The 13,173-nt window shown below is 43.0% G+C and overlaps 1 protein-coding gene across 15 annotated transcripts in view; it reads left to right on the top strand.

The window, feature by feature from the left end:
• Positions 1-13,173, top strand: part of ZMIZ1 (zinc finger MIZ-type containing 1) — a 326,518-nt gene that overhangs the window by 276,158 nt on the left and 37,187 nt on the right. The window contains exon 1 of one of the 15 annotated variants that reach the window (XM_090144981.1): positions 5,929-6,290. The exons of 12 other annotated variants lie outside the window; for them this stretch is intronic. The gene's annotated coding sequence lies outside the window, so the exon portion shown is untranslated. Of the gene's footprint in view, positions 1-5,928; positions 6,369-6,502; positions 6,581-13,173 lie in introns of those variants that run through there. 2 more of the 15 variants (XM_090144979.1, XM_090144980.1) reach the window with 2 other exon arrangements.

The following is a 13,173-nucleotide window of genomic DNA, read 5'->3' as shown; positions in this document are numbered from 1 at the left end:
AACCAAACTATAATGAATAAAACAAAAAGCCTAGGAAAATTTAAATTTCTGTATTGAAACGACTTAGTTTTTGCACCTTGAGAAAAGCTTTGCAGAATTCAGCATGACATTTAGTAGTCATTCTGCACAGAAACATGTGATACAGTGTGTAAACGTATGCACATTCTTGCACGTAGTTTTGTAGTTTTCAGATTCCCGATTCTCATCTGATGATTTAGCCTGAGTTGCCCTAAAGTCTATAAAGCAAGGATAAAATCACTGTCGTACCTCACAGAGGCTGTATAATATTTAACTAGATAAGATAGACACAATTATTTTTTCCTTCATGACATTTCTACCCCAGAACTCTGTCACTTGAAATATTCTCTCCTGCTAAAACTTAAAGTGACATTCCTGGCAAGACCAACTTACCCAGTATTCTACCTGATAGTAGGACATCCTGTCCAGTATCAAGCAATCCCTGTAAGTTTCTCCTGAGTAATGCCCTTCAAATGTTTTACTAAAGAAGACACTGGGAGTCGGTTCTAAATTACTGCTGTTTACCTACGAGATATCCCTCTAGAAACATCAATTCTGTGGCATAAGTTGTTATCTACAATAGCTGCTGCAGCATCTTAGGGATTTGAAATACCAGCCAGCTATGGAGCATCACTGCTTCATTGTGTACTGTTCTCTCATCTGTAGTTTAGCCATAACCATGACTGTGCAAAATATCTCAGGTGGTACATTAGAACAAAGCATCTTGTCACTCTCCAACTTCCTTTTCCAGCTGAAAATGTTTATTTGCCATGAATGATGACAGTAATAAAGCATGGAGGGGGGAAGAAGTGAGTTTTCTCTTTGTTAAATACAAGATGAAAAGGAGTTAAACATAATCCTAGCAATAAAGCTGTTGATGAGGCGAAATTTGTGTTAGATCGCATTTGGGTATGGAGCTTAGTATTGGAGTTAAATGCAGTCTCTAATTCAACAGGTTCTTGTGTGAATCAAACAAATTAAAAAATAACATCACAAAAAGAAAAGAACAACCAAGCCTGTTTTGCATTCAAGTAATTAATGTAGTCAGCTACTTTAAGTTGTGAAGAACTAGATATGAAATTAGAATAGCCAAGAGTGTATTCAGAAACCTTGTATATCTTAACAAAGGGAATATAGGATGGATGATGACTGCTTAACATCACCAGAAAAGAAAAGAAATTTCCCCTGTCATCAGACTACCGTTGAGTAGCCAGCACAAGGTTTTTTTCTTTGCCATTGCTTTAACGAGTGACAGAATTTCTCAAAACACTGGTCAGGCTCTCAATTGCCATTGCATATGATGCTACAGAAACACAGCTGTATAGTCTCTAAGTTGTAACAGGCCTCAGCTTTTTAAAATAAATTCTGACTGAAGAACACATCAAAAGAGACTATATCTAAGGATTTGTATTTAAGTAACTGTGGGCACATACATTGGAAAGAATTCAGGTCTGGCCTATTGTTGGGGGTAGCTTCTTATTTTGAGAAAGCAAATTGAGTTGTGAGAGAAAACTGAGGTAGACAGATCAAGGACTGTGGTGGCAATATTATTGAGCAGAACGTTAGCCATGTAAAGATCTGCACACATGCAAAAAAATGCTTTCAGAGTAGAGATTGCCTTGTGCTGATTTATTTATAAAGTAAGGGGATCAAGTGGTAAATAACTGTGCAAGTTGCATATAGAACAAAAATGCAATGAAATACCTGCTCTGTAATGTCGGATAGTTGGTTTGACAGCAAAATCGTGCGCTTTAGGGAGAGTGAGCACTGGCTTCTCAAAAAAAAAAAACAAAAAAAAACCCTGTTTTTATTTGTTGTTTTTATGTCTGTGCACTGTGATAGTACTAAGCTCAAAATTGATTTTGAGATACATAGATTTTCTTTTTAGACCTTTTTTTTTTTTACTGATCTACATGGGTAAATTTGACTCAGATACCAAAGGACCAGTATGAGACCTATCTGCCTCCTTAATCCTGTGTAATTTCTAATTTAAGCCCTACTTAAAGGATTTATGGGGGACTTAAGGAGAGTCTTTGGGCTGGCCTTTTGCAGAGGAGTGAAATTTCATTCTTAGTGTAACTTCTTTGTGTTGTAGCTTTCCAGTCTGACATAATGTCTATAACAACAGACAAATACTTCTCAAAGAGGCTGATTTATGCCATTAAAGATGCTTTAAGATCTTTGGCAAATGCTACAATGTAAGTACAAATTGCCATCATAATAACACCTTGCTTTGCTTTGAAGAAGTCCCTACTTCACACTTTGCTGCATTATGTGGTGAATCTCATAATCATGGATCAAATTGAATCTTGGTTACAGTGGGCACCATTTTCATCCCTCTCAGAGATTTGCACCTGATCAGAACCATCAGTCTAAGGTGGTTCTGAGCCATGCAGGCACATGGGGATTGCTTGTTTCTTGGCTAGCTTGTGGTAAAGCTCCTGTTGTCAATGAACAGCCAAGGATGTGCAGCTGTTCGCAGTAGCCTGCAGTGTGGTCCTCAGTGTTCTTCAGGTTCCTGATGTCTTCTCTCTAGTTTCAAGTGTTGGTCTTCTGTATTCATTGGCAGCTGTCCTGCAGTTGGTGAGCAAATTACAGTGATGTCTGCATAAGGCAGTCAAGGTTGATGAGAATTATGAAGATAGAGTTATTTTTAACACAAATGACTTAATGCCAGAGGTTTTGATGAAACTAAACAGTTTGTCAAATTAACTAGTAACTCAGTATTACAGTACTACTTTATTTATTATCATTATTGTTTTATATTCAGGCAATTCCCACAAATACATTTTATTGGTTAGAATCGCTTTACAAGGGTGCTTTATTTTAGTGTTGGTTTTGTCCCTTTATTTTCCACCTAAAGCTTAACTAACATCTGAACTTACATTGCTAGGAGCTTTTGGAAGAGATTGATGATCCTGTGTCTGAACTTCTACTGGGTGGTTAGGACCATCCCTTACATGGTTTGTTAAGAATGAGGAGCGAGCTGGCTGTAACACACTGCCAATATTGGTACCAGCATTGTCAACGTTTCTGCAGAGGTTGCTGCCTTATCAAGTTGGCTGATGGTGGTAGTTGCTTGTAGGAGTCCAGATGGGGGAAATTAAGTGAAAGGTCAGGTGCTGTGTGTACAATGCACCTGTTATGAAAACAAATACTTATGCTTCTTCCATACATCAGGGCAAAGCTGAAGACCATAGAATCATTAGGGTTAAAAAGAGCACTAAGATCTAGTCCAGCTGTCAACCCCTGCCACCCTGCCCACATCCCTCAGTGCCACCTCTCTACAGTTCTTCTCCACTATGGACAATTACTCTACCACCCCCTGGTGAGCTTCTGCCAGTGCATCTGAGAAGAAATTTTTCATAATATCCAACCTGAGATCACATGATTATTGCAGATGGCTGTGGTGTGCAGGTACAATCTTTGTAAAATAATTTAAAAGTGTTAAGCTGAAAAATAAGATTGTTTCAAAGACTTTTCATTTTTTTTAAATTATGAAATAAATGTAATTAGGGACTGAACAGATGGTAATGTAAGACAATATACTCTGTTAAACAAACTCTGTATCTCCCAATTCTGGAAGAATGCTCTCTTTCTTTAGTCCTCTAGATCAAGATATGATAAAATCCACAGCATCAGGAGAATATGAGGGAAGAAATTCAGAATCCAAAAATGTTTCTGCAGATGTGGCACTACTTAAAGAAAAGAAAATGTTGAAAGCAGTGTTAAGTAAGGATCCTCACGCTCTGAGTATTGTAAAAAGAAGACTGTAATTGCTTGAAAATACTGTCCCAAGACTGTTTGCCCACCTTGTCCCCTGGGATCACTAACATTAAATTTAGTATACTCCTATTATGGGAAGAAACTAGACTAAAACCTTGAAAGAGTATTGGAGCTAAAAGCAAATTATTAGTGATCTCTAATTGAAAAATGAAAGTGTGTAACTATGAGCTGTTAATAATTAAACCTCCAATATTTTCACGTGAAAAATCTGCATTTCATTTTAAGTGGGCTAATTTTGTGGTCAGTCATTGTGGTAAAAGGAGAAATGGATGGGCAAGAGCTGAAAACAGTAGTGGGCAGCTTCAGTACTCTTCCAGTGTGTGTTCTTCACATGTTTGGTAAAAGGAAGAGGGTAAAGATCATTTCTTATTGTGTGTACAGCACTGTGTGAGGCATCTGTATTTACGAGGGTGCCAAAGTAAGTGCTACTGCTATAAGGATAATGCATGGCAATACAGCTACTATCATTTTGGTATACTGGTATGTACACATAAGTGTATTCTTTACATTTTTTCATTTAAGCTCAATGTATACTAGATAAAAAGTTTGGGGTTTATTTTGTGTTTTTGGTGGTGGTGTTTTTTGTGGTTTTTTGTAATAAGTGTCAGCTGATATTTTTTAAATCCCTCATAAAGACGAGGCAAGCACAATGTAAGCTATATCTGCTGACTGAGGCAAAACCTGACCTTCCCAGGTTTTGCTCTGCCTTCAGTAGTTTTTAAAATATAGCTCTACCTTTGAAAAGACAGCTGAAGTCCTGGTGTTTGGGGCAGAGTGAACATCCAGTTCCTAAAAGCGTCTCCTTGATTGCAATTTACTGTTGGGTGAGAAGCGTTGCTGTCTCCTGCTCGTTGCAGGAGGGCTGCCTGCAGCAGCAGATGGTTTGTGCTGAGCCCGGGTGATTCTGCTCTCCCCGTGTGGAGGGAAGGTTCCCTCTGTCACTTGTTCTCCACGAAACCAATTCATTTGTGATGGCACCGGAGTTCAAATCCTTCAGCAGTGGCAACATCCTTAGTTTTTACCAATTTTGACTGCCAGCATGATAACCGTGTGGTGACACTGAGAGCTCTACTTTGCTTAGCTCTTTGATACAGCACATGGGGAGTCTTGTAACTGAAGGAGGAGTGCCTGTGACCGTCAGAGCAGCCTGCGCCCTGCACGCAGCCCTGGGTCGGGAGAAATATGTTCCTGCCATAAGTGATGTCAAATACGGCTTCTTTTTTACCTCCATGTTTTATGGGGGGATAATTTGGCAGCATGAACACGTGTGTTTTGTCTAAACCCGATGTTTTTTTGATGCCTTTTCATTGCATGCTCCTGTTATTCATTCTGATAGTTGAGAATGGGACCCTCCCCAGGATTTCTCCGTAGATGCATTACAAAAGGAGTGAATTATCGATATATTAATGTATTTTGTTTATTCTTACTATTCCCATACACTTGGGTTCTTAAGTCTCCGTAGTATCGCCAAGGAAGAAAAGGAAGCAGTCTCTACTAATTGCACGAGGGAGAGCTAATGGCTTTCCTAGAACAGGGTGGCTTAGAAATTCCTACTGAAATCGCTGCCGGATTTTACACAGCGATAACAAAGACCTCTCATTGACACAGAGCACCGACAACCTGTTCAGGCGAACCCGTGAATTAATTAGATACCGACGATGCCTTTAATAGGAATCGGTCGTTTCTCCAAATGAGAAAGCTGTTGTAAGAACGAGGAACAGCACCTCAGCCAGGGGATCGCGCATCGATGCATCTCCCCGAGCTCAGAAGGCGGGGAAGGTACCACCGCCTGCTTGTCCTCTCCTTTACCGCTTACCTCAGCAGGGAGATGCGATAGTCCGTTCGCCGGTGTCATTGTGGCAGCCGCGGCATTCCCAGGCAACTTTGACGGGCGAATTACCGGAGCCGCCTCCTGACGCCTCCCCGCCCGGCCCTTTCCGTGCCCCCCCACACCCCCCGCACGCCGTGCCCAGCCCCGCTACCGGAGCCGCCGCGTGGCCCCGGGGCGCTCCGCCGCCCGCCCCTGCCCGCTCCGCTCCCGGCCCCGCCGCGCTGCCCGGCCGCCCCCCCGGCGCCGCGGCTCCCGCAGGCAGCCTGGCTGCCTCCCGTAAGTTGTGGCGGGGCTCTGCTGCCCCCCCGCCTCTGCAGAAAGCGGCTTTTTCCTGTTCCCTGCGAGCGTAAATCAGCTTCATCTAAAATCTCGGAAGTGCAAGTCCATCACATCTCCCTCCTAGCCGCCCGCTACACCTGCGTGAGTCAGACCGCAGCTCCCGCTGCCCCGCTCCGGCGCAGGGCTGCTCGCGGTCCCCTCTCGGGCAAAAGCAGAAGTGGAATCTGCTCACGCGTTCGGCGGTTCCTTCCCCGGTTGTTGTAGCAGTCGCTGACCTCCAGGCACTATGAATAAACAGCAAAGCCGGGAACAAAAGGAGTCTTCTGGCTGCCATTATCTCACATTAACGTAGCGGACGCGCTGCGGTGTGAACAATGTGAGTCTCGTTCGCCGATAATCAGCGAGTACCCAGGCATTCGGATTACCACGGCAACGGGCAACGGTAGCCCGCTGGGTGGGTGTGTTTTTGTTGTAGGGGAGCAGCGGGAGCGGGAGGCCAGGCGCTGCGCTGAGCTGGGTGCTGCGGGCAGCGCTCGGGGCGCGTTCCGGCACACGTGCGTAGGTCGGGCACGGGCCGAGTGGGGCCGTGCCCCCAGGTGCAATAAAGGTTAAACCGCGTTTGCCGCGCTGAAAATGATCGTAAGATAATTTCAGCGTTTCGGAAAGGTAACAGGTGGCGTGTTAACGGCAGGGCTGTTGCCGGCGGACCGTGCGACCGGGATCCGGGCGGTAGTAGCGCGGTGCATGGGCTGCTGTCCAACATGGAGCCGGGGCGATGCTGCAGCCTGCTTTCCTTTGAGCAGATGGATGCCGTGGTCTCACGCTGCCGGGCGATGACAGCCCTCACGGCTCCGAAGCTGAGGGTGTTGCGGAGCGTTTCTATCGCCTACCTGCGCCGTGTGATCCGCGCTGAGTGCTGAGCGGTGTGACCCGTGCCTCGGAGCACACCCGCACGCGTGTGCAGGGACATTGGTGAGGGCAGGAACGTGGCAGGGCTGTTTGTGAAGCGGCTCGGGTGCTCGCAGGTCCAGAAACACCCGGCTTAATCTCGTCGTTGACCCGATGTATTTTCTGATTCCAGGGCTGGGTTTGGACGCAGCAGCTCTTGGTGAGCACGTGGCTGCCTGCAGTGTCGGCCAGGCGTGTGGCTCCCTGCAGCCCGTGGGACGGGCAGGCAGCATCAGCTCTTGCAGGCCCCGCCGGCCTCGCAGGCCTATAAAGTAAAACTTGAAGGCTTTCAATTTCCAAAGGTGCTTTCCGTTGCCTGCAAAGCACCATGGCTGTATGGATGGCTGCATGAATGGCTCCTGAGAGGGGTGCTGGGATCTAGCAGGGCAGCAGCAGATACCCAGCTGCAGGTGCTGTGAGCCTCCAGGCTGACAGCTTGCTCTCTGCTTTCACCTGCTGACTACCTCACCTTTGCCTGCCCATTGAGCTCAGGGTCAGGACCTTTCTGTTTTTCTCAAGCAGCTCACCAGAAAGCAGTTGTCCTTCGTTTTACAGTGAATGATGGGACCTCTAACTGCTTTCAGTCTTCCTCTTCAGTTCACGTTGCTTGTAGCCCAGTACAGGCAATGTCCAGTACTGAGACAATAACTTGAGGTAACTCCACAGATAGCTGCTCAGTGCTTTTGGAGCCAGGAGTTTTGCACAGAGTTGGGGAATGTGTTCGTCTGTTTGGAAGCAATGGACTTGACAAGCTTTTTAAGGATCATGTGGGGAGCTGGATGTTTTTCCAGAAGACCTCAATGCTTGGAGTCACACCTTTAAGAAGTAAAGAGGGAGATAGAATTTTGCAGAAGGTTCCAAAATGGCTCTTTTCATATTCACGTTACATAGTTGCACAGAGTGATTTGTATGGGCTCTGTCCATGGGCATTTATTGAGTGAATTATACAATGGAGCCTTAATTTATGCTGCAAACTTCTTCAAGTAATACTATAAAATACAGAGAGGTATTTGAGGAAGGTATGCAACCCATAGCTGTCATCAGTGGAAAGTAAATTTCTGCAGCTATCCAAAGCCACTGCTGGCATTCATGCTTGTTATACGGTTCTCTTACTTCCTTTGTCTTTCATGTAAGTACCTTAGGGCACCTATACACAGCACTGGCTTATAGTTTGCTTTGTGCTGAAAGGATGTTCGCACTCTTTGTTGCTTTTACAGTAAGTCTTCGTGTTTCCTTGCTGACTTAGGCCATCTTTGCATTATTTCTATGCCAGTGTCTGCTTGCTCTGCCTCTTCCTCCCTGTGAATGAGTTGTGTAGAATGGTTCCTACAGCATGCGTAAAACACAGCACAGAAAGTCAAGTGATATCTTGTTGCTTTTTTTTTTTTTGTAATAAAATTGTTAATAATTATGCTTTCTACTACCTACAAACTGAACTAAAAATAAAGTATTCTGATGTCAGAGGGCTTTGAGTGTTTCAGTTGAAATATTTCAGCCAAATGCGTTAGCCATGTAAAGGCAGTGCGTGTGTCTAAGTTGGTGAGGCATTCGTTTTGTTCCCCTGCAAAAAAAAAAAAAAAAAAAAAAAAAGAGAGAAGTCTGTTGTTTCCTTCTAAATGTGGGGGTTCTCAAAAACAAAAAACAAATGCAGACTGTTTCTGATTGCCAGTAAGGAGAAAGAAAATTCAGTTTTCCGGTGTCTTTTCTTCATAGAAATCACAGCTAACTACAGATTAAGTGGAAGCTTGGCCAGAAATAACAAAAATAAAAATTTCCACTCTATCTGTTATTTCTGAATGGGTTGTCAGGGCTTGCTAGCTTATTGAAATGGGACAAATCAGCTGGAGCCCTTCCTCTGAAGCATTCTGGTGTTGCAGGAAACTGCTAATAGTGTTCCATCTGTTCTTGTGATTTTATTTTTAAAGAAGTCGTTGGGTTTTGTTTATACTGATGAGAAAATGGTAGAAATGCAGTCGGATTCATGCCTGTTCAGGTTTGAATTCAAACCACTTTTTTGGTGTGTTCAGATGCGCTGCACCATGCAAAATAGTCTTATAGAGTATGCTTAGAATACGTTTGTGGTGGAATTCCTAATCAAGAAGGATTGCTAATTGAATCCATGTTAATAATTAAAGCTATGCAAGCACTGTTCATTTGAGAAACCCGAGTACAGCAAAACCTAAACCTGAATGAGAGCAAGTAAAGCTGTATACCTTGTGAGACAGCGTGGGATAGGGAATGCATGTATGAATACTAGAGTTGTGAAGGGCTTTGTCTCCTGTTCTGATTGTGCGATTTGTCCTTTTTTTTTTTCTCACTGCAGATGAATGGGATTTTAGGGTGGAGAGGAGAGACAGGAAGGAGCCTGGAGTCTTGTTTGGAAATTGTTGTGTTAGTTTGTATTAAAGTAGTGTCACCTAGAGGCTCCAGCCAAGAATACAGCCACAGGGTGCTCCCACCCTGCACGCACACTCTGCTCGGGGCAGAGGCACAGGCTGGGAGAGCTGCCACCTGCCAGGGGTTCTTACAGCTGCCGTGTGCTTGGATTGCTCTGCTTTTGGCTATGTGCTATATAACTATAGAGATAAGATCTGCAGAATTTCGGTTTGTGTCACCAGGTGTGCGCTCCTCTCTACGTGTGCTTGGGTTGCATAAGAAATGAGAAATGCTGGTCAATGTTGTGTGGGTAATCACCTGCTCTTATTGATGTCAGCGGAAGGAGTTGCGATAGATTTTGTAGATTTAAAGGACTGTGTGGTCTGTGTGTGTGTCAGCCAGCAGCTGAGTGGAGCGACTGTGGTTCGAAAGTACTACAGATTGCTGCAAAACTGCACAGTTGGCTTCAGGGTAAGGAGCAAAGAGTAGTCACTGAGAGCCCAGTTCTGTGAAACCTGATGTCAGTGCTTGGAGGGAAAAGGTTTGTTTTGGTTTTTTTTTTTGAGAAAGCCAACATTTGGTGCTTTTCTTCAATAGTTGATGGATTTTCTGTGTTTAAAATAGGGAGTGATTTAAAAGTGTAGTGGTTTAGACACCTGGGCTTCCCAACAAGAGATGTGGGAAATCACCAGGAAGATACTACTTCTCCACAGTATGTAAAGTACCAATTCCCTCGGGATGTGTACTTCACTAAACAGTCTGAATCTCGCTTTCCTCAATCAATGAAGATACGTAAACAGAGTATCTGATACACATACAATTGCTTTAATGACAACTGTAGTTTTAGTTATGTAAACATATTTTAAGTGCAGCATTTCCAAATAATGCCTCAAATCATGTGAGAGCCACCGTAATTCCCTAGCTTTTACTTGCTATACGGAGCCCACTTTCTCTTAAGCTATTTTTATTAGAGCTAGCTGACGATCTGTGTCTGATGCAAGTCTGTAACTATTCTGAAGAGGTTTGCCATCTGATTGGTTCTCTTTTTCTAGCACTGGGAATTAAGAGATGTGCCAGTGTACCTCTCTGGTATTTGTGCTGTATTACCACTGGCTTCAGTAGGCTAAGAAATCTTTCCTACTTACAGCTTGGTCACAGTTTCACTACATCATCATTGAAGAAGTATTTCCCTTCATCTCCTCCTCTTTGTTCTATGGCTTCTTCTGCTGTTTGGCCTTTCATGCTGACCAGTAGCATGCAAAGATTCATTAATGCTGTTATAAATTTAGTCCGTACTCTTTTAGTGGACTCCAGCTGAGGCTAAACTGACTCACTGTCCTCCAGGATATACTGAGAGACTTAATTACCCTTGTACTGTTCAACAGGAACAACGTTGCAGGCAGCACTTCACTTGGCCTGGAGACATCGAAGCTGCTTTGCCTACTGACTGACATTTTCAGGCCTCAAGAAAGGGATGTCAGAAATATGCAGCCTTGTATAGTAACAGCAGAGGTGACTGCTCTTTTGCAAAAGACAATTGGATTGGTCACGTCTCAGTATAATACTTACATGGATTTGCCTATGATGGTGGGAGTACTCCTCTGGGTTGTCTAAGGACAGAAATGCAACTTAAAGGAGTGGAGAAATGAAAGAGCAAGTTATCCTGTAGCTAAATGCTGTGTATTTCAGCATGTCTCACTGCTTAAAGCCAGAGAGACATTCATACAGCAGAGGTGCAGTGAGTGTCATGTCCAGTGTAGCAAGGTTGGACTCAAACGCATGTGTAAGAGGTGATAGCCAGGGCGTTGTGTCATGGAGTTCAAACTGGGAGAATGCCAAATATTCCTCACTGCAGTGGCCGAAGGAAAACTTGTGTGAAGTGACATCTAGCTCAATAAGTGCACATTAGGTGTACAAGTTGCTGTTCTACGAAGCACTACCTGCCATTATTACAGAGTTGCCGTAATTTCTGAGCTAAGTTCTGTGTTGGACAATGTAGGAGTCATGTGGTTTGATGTGTGCAGTGAATGTTCCTCAACAAATCTATGTATGGTCTTTTATTCTGGCTTTCATGTGTTATGTTGGGTTTCCTATGCCAGCAGCTTTCATCATATGTCAACAATATGGCTTCTCGAGGTGACACTTTACCATAATGTGGTAAAAATTGAGTGATTTACTCTTCTTTATAATTAGATGAAGTGATTGCATAATCTGCGAGAATCTAGCTCAACCTTTGACTAACAAATGTTCTGAATCTACAGTTGGATGAATAATAGATGAATTCTTTTCTGTGTACTGTAAAGGAGAATAGGAGAAACATACTTTGGAGGCAAAGAAAGTAAAGATATGGGTGCAACTTCTTACCGTAAGCTATGGCATCACTAGCTCAAAGCATGAGCGTGTGTACCAGCCACACTGCTTATTTGCATTAGAAGAGCCTTCAGTGACTCTGGTTTTATCCATGTCTGTCATTACCCTTCTTACACTGTCTTTACTCCTGCACTTACAAAATATTTTCTTTGTCCCTCAGGTTTTGTTACCTGTTGGCAGCACATCATTAGGAAGTATACAGAAATGGCTGCAGTGAGTCCTTTAACTGCTTATGTCATAGCAAGATCTTTGTAGTCATTGAAGTACACAAGTATCCATACGTGCCATAAATATATTAAAAGATCGCAGAGCAGACATCATCAAAAACCATCAGAGGAGGAAATAAAGTAGGAGGCATCATTCAGAGCAGGAAAAAAGAGGAGAGCTTTGTAGTAGTCACACATTGTGAGTTAGTCATCATTCATCTCCATGTTGACCGAGGGGACTCACTGAAACATTGCGTCACTTGCAAATATTAGTCACCAAAACCACTGTCTGAGACTTTGAGGGTGACTAGGAAGATTTTTAACCTTGCAAGAGAAAATATTTTAAAGAAAAATGGGCTAAGAGGACTCGCTGATTGCAAGGCATTAAATATGCCCTTATTCACACATCATTTTATATGCATGCTGTCAAGATAAACATTACCTGTCAAGCATTTCATATAGAATTAGTGTTTTCCATTAATTTTCTCTAATTATTTGTTAGGGGAAATTATTTTTTTCCCTAATTAAATTCTTTTCTTTTTCTATTATTACTTAATTCAATTTGGGTATTTTGAAACAAACAGGTCAGTTTAAATTCATCATTATGTTCTAATACAGTGCTGCTGAGCTGACGCAGGTATATGGAATTTGTTTGAAATTTACTGGTTGTTTGTAAAATGTACTCACTACTTCATTTCAGCTTAGCTGCTATTGGTGTTACTAAGATTATTGGTCACTTTGGACATGGGCAGTTTTTAATCACGTGTGCACACTTCTTTGTGCAATGTAATTCCTATTCTTAAATGATTTATGCTAGACTTTACGAGCTAGATGAAGAGCAAACACAGATGTAGTCCTTGATTTTGGCTCTTGGCAGAAAAGGGAAAAGTGGCCCAAGCTTGTATGCTGTCTGATAATACAGGAGCGTCACCTCTCTAGTCTGCCCCAGAGCCCTCACTGGGGCATAGGCAGCTCCGTTGTCTTGCCAGGTGTTGCTTGAATTACTTCTGAGGTCCCTGTAGCTTAGGCTTTGATGCACTCCTATGCATTTCTAGGAGAACCTGCATAGATTCTTTGGGCATGGTAGCTCCATAAGGAATTCTAGTGGTAGCTGGCTACCACTGTAGCTGTTCTTGATTAAAAAAAAAATACAGGTAAGGATCTTTTGGTGATGAAAGAGCAATTTGTATGCTTATTAAATGGTTTATATCTAGGTGAGGCAAGATCGTGTGTATATATGTACATATATGCAAATAGAAGTCTAATTTACAAGTTAATGGTATCAGAACAAGTAAATTTCAAATGGGGATGTGTTTTATGGTGATGGATCAATGGTTACTTTCACAGAATTTAGCATAT

Source organism: Phasianus colchicus, chromosome 8, assembly GCF_987193195.1.
Source record: "Phasianus colchicus chromosome 8, bPhaCol1.hap1.1, whole genome shotgun sequence".
Taxonomy (NCBI): Eukaryota; Metazoa; Chordata; class Aves; order Galliformes; family Phasianidae; genus Phasianus; species Phasianus colchicus.
Note: the sequence above shows the minus strand (reverse complement) of the source record. Positions and strands in the feature narration are given on the sequence as shown.